Below are 7,361 nucleotides of genomic sequence, written 5' to 3'. Positions count from 1 at the left end.
AACAAGTCCGCAAAATTCCTAAACCAATCTAGATAAATAATACAACTTACCTAGTCTTTAATTATGCTATTCTAACCATCTAACATGTATAATTAACTAATTAAATCATTATTCTAATCTAACTAACCACCTAATCCATAATTAACTTAAACTAAACACCCCTTAAACGTCATGAGCATCTTAAGTAGAGTTTAGTGCATAAACTCACCAGTTTAGTGCAAAAACCAGTTCATTGTGACAGCGACGCGATGGCAGCTAAAACTTGGGCTTGTGGCGGCGCCAACGAAGGCTCGAGAGGGCCCGAAAATGGCCTGAGATTTGTTCTTGAATCGAGCTGGAACAAAATTGGGCTGAAGCAAGCTGCGCGTGACTAAAGACAAGCTAAGATGTGCGGGCTGAGCTTGCGGACTATTGGGCTCGGGGAATGTCGCTGGAACGAAGCTACTGTAGGGGCTACGGATAGTGAAATGAAGATGGACGAAGGAGAGGAGCTGCTTCGATGGGGCTTGCGAGTCAACAACGGGGAGAATTCTGCCAGAGTTTGACTCGGTGAGACTTCTCGTGGGCAGGGCAGCGGATGAAGAGAAACAGTGGTGGGATGAACGTTGGCAGTGGGGTAGCACATAAGAGAAATGGAGGGTCAGTGGAGAGGGACGATCAATAGGGGAGCAGATGCTGGGATGAGCTGGCATGGCAGAGAGAGGGAAATTCGGTGGAAGAGCTACTGTAGGGGGAAGTTTGATTGTGGGCTGAGTAGAGCTAGCACTGGCAATTCGGCATAAGCTGAGGGGAGTTTGATGAGGGGAAACAGAGAGCGTGGGCTGCAAAGGAATGTGCAGAGAATGAAAATAAAACAGAAACTGCGAAGGGGGAAGTCGATGAAGATGGCGTGCACGGGAGAGAGACCGAAGGAGGGAAGTAGCTGGCGAGGCTTGCTAGAGAAGCCGCGGTGAGGGAGAGTCAAAGCAAAATATCCCCTTAATTAATTGCTTGGTCCCCCCTATTACTTTCTTGTATTTTTAATCCCCCAAAAAAACAATTTGGTACCAAATGTTGCACCCCCCATGCCTAACTTTGAATTTATTCAATTTGGACTTCAATTTCATCCCCAATCTCTCCAATTTGAGGTCCAATTTTGATGATGAAGAAGTCCATATAATTTCCACAAGTCCCCTTCGCCAAATAGCTTGATAAGAAGGCCAAAAATCCCTACAATTTGTCCCATCCAAATTTTCATTATTTTCCTAATCGTCCGAATTGATTTTTTGTAAAAATCTCAAACTCGCTGAAAATTCTTCAGAGGATGAGTCGACATTCCTAAAATAAATCATGATATGATAGAACTTTCAATTTCTGAAATTGAGTTCAAATTTGCAGTTAATTTCAATCTGGCACGATTTTAGCATGACCTAACCTACCGGGTAGCTTTTAAAAATTTTTAGTGCAATTGACCCGTGGTCGATTATTTTTGAGTCACATTATACATCTTCGACATAGTTGCGACTCTCAGTTGTTGTAGAAATCTCAAAATTTCAAATACGGGCACATGGTGCAGAAATTACAGAAGAATCGGTCTAGTGCTGTTTAACAGAAATTTTGTAATTTGGTGGAATCAACCACACACTAATCACATATCTTAGTTAAATCGACCTATCTATAATCTCTGATCAATTTTGATGGTGCCGTAATGATCATTGCAGATGAGCACGATCGAGCAATCGATTCTTTGATCGAATTATCAAGTTTATTGCATTAAAATTCCTTATTAGCTTCCCTAGATAGTCTAGCTATCTCATGAGTGATTAGTTTAGAGAATAACACTATAGGTGCGTCGATGAAATGCCTAACTCATTAAATTGAAAACATAACCTAAAATTTAGAATGTCACATGACTGCTGCCTCTGTTGTAGGATTGCCGACCAACATCACCAACCGCTGCCGCAAGACCGTCGTTCATAGCCCATTGGTTGTTGCCCCCTCCTGCGGCCACCCGTTTGCTTGGCGATCGATGGTGACGGTTGGTGGTCCAACGGTAAGTAGTGGTCATGCGGTGTCGGGCAATGGTAGACGGCAACGACAGGCTGCCGACAGTTGGGTGATAGCGACGACAGTCAAGCGGCAATAAAGGTAGTTGGTGGCGATCGTTGGCTGGTGGGTTGTGGGTGGCGATGACCGTCCCCAATAGTTGGGCGGTGCCGGAGGTTGGCATCGATGATGGTTGGTTGCCGACGGTTGGCTTACAGTGGTTGCAAGTGGTCAGAGGTGGCTGGCAGTGGGTAGGCAGTTGGCGGTGGTCGCAACAAGGAAGAAGAATAAAAGAAAAATAGAAAAGAAAAAAAAGACTTATTTCTAGAAATTGTTCCTGGGAATAAGAAGCTACTTTTTTTTGTTTCTTATTTCTATTCCAAATCTATTTTCCAGCTACTTTTCTACTCTGAGGAATAGAAAAATAAGTTTGGCATTACCAAATCGGAAGAAATAGAAACATTACCATACGGGCCCTTAATAGTGGGCATGGCGAGACTTTTAGCCCAGTGCTTGACCTAACATATCTAAATCTTCCTATTGACCTGATCTACTCACAGCACTCAAAACAAAATTTTACTAGTTTTTAATTGACACGTGTCACTCTTATTATTTTCGGGCCACACAGATCCTTCTTTTTCTATATGATATGATTTCTTTAATTATTTTTTTTTCTTTTCACTAATAGAATATATGTCCTCTTTACCATAGTTTTTTTTTTTTTAATATACCTTTGTTTGAATTCATCAGCATGCACAAAAATTTCGTGTTTTCATGTTACAAGACAATTGAGTTCTACATCAGAGAAAATTGATAACAATACATGTATATACAAGAAAGAGATCTAAAATGTGTGATATATTATGTAGTATTAATAGTGGGGTGATCGATTTTAGGATGGGCCGTTTCCCACTATAGAATCCAAAACTGGGAACTAGCCTACCGATTCGTGGACCCACTCGAGTTCCAGTCAAGTACAGTAACCGAATAGGTCCACTAGTTTATTTATTAAGAACGAATCCATATTTATCTGCGTTGACACCACAATTATATTAGGAAACATATTCAAACAAACTATGTTTCACAACTTCTCATGCGTGATTTTTCTCTCTTCATATATATTAGCCAAAGGACAATGGATTTTTCTCTCTTCATATACATTTTGGGTTGTTGGAAATGCACTTGAACCCTGCATCAGTTTCGGTTATGAAAATTGGGGCTTTAGATTTCACAAGGTATTTGGCAAGTACCTCACGATTGTCATACCAGCAAGGCTATAATAACTTTTGAGAAGCTGTTTCACACAGTTTTGGGGTATTTCAATTATAAAATATGTATTACCAAACATAAAAGTTATGACACTTCATAAAATAGTTACGACATAACATAGTTATAGTTTAGCTACAATTAGACCAAACGAGCTTCTAGAGAGACATGAGAAAGATTAATAAAAAGTTTGAATCTATAATAGAATCATGGTATAAAACGAGAGTTAAGTGGACTCAATTGAATTGCCCATTTGTCTATCTATTAGCATATAACATATTATTATTGTTATATGTTTTTTTACTAATGCAAGAGCATGAGCATAGAATTTTGGATACCTAGAGATTGCAAGAAGGATATTAGAAATGTTGAAAGTTGTGTATGGCGGTTACTTTAGTGCCAAAGTAGAGAAAAAAACAATTAGTTAAGTACCTCTAGCAAGAAATTTTGGCCAGAAATTACGTGACTTTTATAATTAAAAATTTAATGTGACTTGGCATTTTTAAAAAATCAGTCCATGTGGACTTTTTTGGCTACTATCCAATGAAGAAGAAGATAAAATATTGGCATTTTTTTTCATCTCTCTCCTCCATTACCCTTTGTAAGCTTGCTTTCTACAACAATGGTATCAGTCGTCTCCCTCACTTGAATGCCTATGGTCCCTCTTGCTTGAAAAACCTATCTAGTCACTAAAATGATTGCACATATGATCTTGAAATGGCCAATGGCCTCTAGTTCAAATGTTGTAAAAGAAGTTAAGTCAAAATACAACTAGAAAGAAAGTAATTTTATTATTGATTGATTTTGAATCTAAATATGAAAGATTCAAAAATGAGATTCTTAATCATTTTTTGTAAAATTTACAATACCAAAGTCAAATTGAAGCTAAAATAAGATGATTTTTGAGTCTTTACATTTTTTTTAAAAATTTTGGTCAAAGAGTTGACTACTAACTTATCATTAAAAGGTTAATTTTATGATCAAAACTTTGATTTTTTTTTTTTTTGGGAAAACTATAGTGGTTAAAGTGAAATTATGACCAATTGGAAACTTTTTTCAACAAAAAGCTAAATTTTGACCTTGGGTTGACTTTTAATTAAATAGTTGATCAAAAAGTCAACTCAAAAGTCAAAATTTTGACTTTTTGGCCTTTTAATGAAAATGACTAGAAAATTATTTACAAATGAAGAGCCAATGAAAAAAAAAATAATGAAAATGACATTTTTGACCAAGAAACGAGTTTTGTTGTAATTGAAAGCCCTAATCTCGAGATTTACCTTGTCTAACACATCGATAAAAATCAGGTATCAACACCTATCATATAGACCATGAGCCTATCCCTTAAGTGATTGACAGGTGTCCTAAGTGGGGCCTAGTTTTTAGTGTCCTTTTCGTCACTAACTCTCTCTTTACTCTCTTGGTCCTCTTCGCTCTGGAGCTTTTGGTGCAAAAGCTTCTTCATTCCTATCCACTTTTCATCGAGTGTATCTTAGGTAAAATGATCAGCCATAGACCCCCAATTATTGGATCTAATTTGTCGTGAAAAGTAAGAAATTCCAGACCAACAATAACACGAAAGTGATGACATTGACGACAAAAACAAGTGCAAGGGACTCCTAAAGTGCACCAAAAAATTGTCCTAGGATGAGTCTGAGTTAGTCTTGAAGTATGCAATCATAAAGATGGAGGTCATGAACGTAGGCTATTTTGTGTGTGACTACTGGCTTGTTAGGTGATGAACAAAGTGCTGGATTTAGGGTGTTCTTATGATATGATTTATCAAATTGCAGATGGTGGTGGAATTTTGATTGGGAATAATGCAACATGCAAAGTTTTGGGAATATGCATAGATTGGATTTGAATGCACGATGGACTAGTACGTACACTGAAAGACATGGGGACATGTATTGGAGCGAAAAAAGAACCTATTTTTTTTGGGAGGGGGGACCACACGATAACATTAGGTGTAAGCACATTGAAGGTGAACTACTAAAGATTTTCGTGTGATGTGATAATGATAAAGGGGAAGTAAATTCTCTCTATCATCTACTATGAAAAACCATGACAAGAGCTATTACAATTTCATTAGGTGAGTTAGACAAATACCTAACTCAATTATAACATATATGGTTGGGGCACATAAGCGAGGCAGATTCGATGATGTTGAGCAAGAGGACAATGCTAAAGGATTAGAATATAGGAAAGTTGAATTTGTGTAAGCACTACATTTTTGGGAAGCGACACTAGATTAAATTCAGCACAACTATTCATTTGATTAAGCAACCGATTGAATGCATTCGTTCAAACAATTGGGAAACATCTTTGGTTCCTTCAAAAGGAGATGCTCGATATATACCGACGTTCATTAACGACCATTCAAGGAAGGTGTGGGTATACTTCATGAAGTACAAATCTAATGTATTAAATTGATTCAAGAAGTTTAAGGTAGTGATTAAGAAGCAGGCAAATAAACAAACCAACTGTCATAGAATCGATGATGACATGGAGTTTTGTAGTAAAGATATTATTGAACTCTACCATAGAGAGGGGGGGATATGAGACATTGCACAATGCCTAGAACACCACAGCCAAATGACATTGCAGAATGAACAAACAAAAATTTAACTTGAGCAAGCTCAATGCATGTTTTCGCATACAAGTCTAGGCAAGGAATTTTGGGCTATAGTTTTGGAATCGTTGCCTTGTTAATCAATCTCTATCATTTGCTATCATTTGGAAGACTTTGGATTACAAGTATTCTATGTATGCTTATGTAGGTGATGGTAAGCTTGAGCCGATGAAGAAAAAGTTCATATTTCTAGGTTATGCATGTAGTGTGAAAGTCTATCAACCGTGATGCATTGATCCAAGATCACTCTATTTTCTAGCTAACAAAGACATGATCTCTTACAAGAAAGCTATGCTTTGATAGAGGAGTCTTGAGATACCAATGGTAGAGCAAAGAAATCACAGTGTTGGTAGTGAGTTGGAGGTTCAAGTGGAGACTCTAGAGACCTCAGAGGCAACGGAGGTTGGGACTACAAATGAGGCTACAGCTCCTAAAATCAGTGATACGAAATAAATAGTAGACTCAACAGACATTATAGTAGCAGATAGACAAAGAAGGCAAATCAAGCCATCGATAAGTTATAGTTACATAGATAATGCTTATGAATATAAAGATGAAAGAGTAAGAAGAGAAATCGAACAACAAAATGTAATCACTATCCACGAAGTTCCGTAAATGAAAAATAAAATATATTTCGATGTCCTAAGGCTAAGCCTGAGCTTGTTTTTTCTTCCAAGTGGGTGGAAATTGGAAAGCCTTTTTAAATTTGTCAACTCTCAAGAGTTTGTAGAGACTTGATTACGAGTCGGTAAATATGGACGGTGTCGTGGCTTTAATCCTCGGCTTTGGAGGTGGAGGTATGGTGACTAACCTGAAATATCAACCAGATTTGCGATCGCATTCAAAATACACAAAGCATGGCCACTTGAAAGAAAGTCAATCCATATGGCAACTTGAGTCGAGTTTGCAGGAAAGCATGCTCGAGCAGTAGGGCTTTCTTCAAGAGCAGAGTCACAGGAGATCCTTTCCCTTGGGGTCCAGTTCTGCAAAAGGGCACTGTTAGAGAGAGCTGCGTGACCATATAGACGGAAAAGCTACATCTTTGTAAGGACTTTTAAGAAGTGAAGCAATTGTATATCGATTAAACTCATTAACCTATAGCATTTGGAGAACTCCATCCCTCCCAGAATAAAGGACTTTCTCTATTAGTGTGTTCCCCTTTTTGGAGATAAGGTTGAAGAATAGCCTGAGCATTCGGATGATCCCACATCAGCATCTTCCACATTTCTTCATCTTCCACCCAAATATGCGGAAGCTCCTCACTTTCACGCAATTGCAGTTGCAAAGGAATCCCCTTCAGTTCTGAGCAATTGTCCACAATCAAATATATCATGGAATCGCAGCTTATTGGGACTTCGCATATGCTCTTCAGCTGGGGTAGATTGCCTAGCACCAACTTCTCCAGCTTTGGGAGAGAAATTGAAGAAGGCTGGAAGGACGA

The sequence above is a fragment of the Eucalyptus grandis genome, chromosome 8, assembly GCF_016545825.1.
Source record: "Eucalyptus grandis isolate ANBG69807.140 chromosome 8, ASM1654582v1, whole genome shotgun sequence".
Classification (NCBI taxonomy): Eukaryota; Viridiplantae; Streptophyta; class Magnoliopsida; order Myrtales; family Myrtaceae; genus Eucalyptus; species Eucalyptus grandis.
This window is presented reverse-complemented; position numbering follows the sequence as displayed.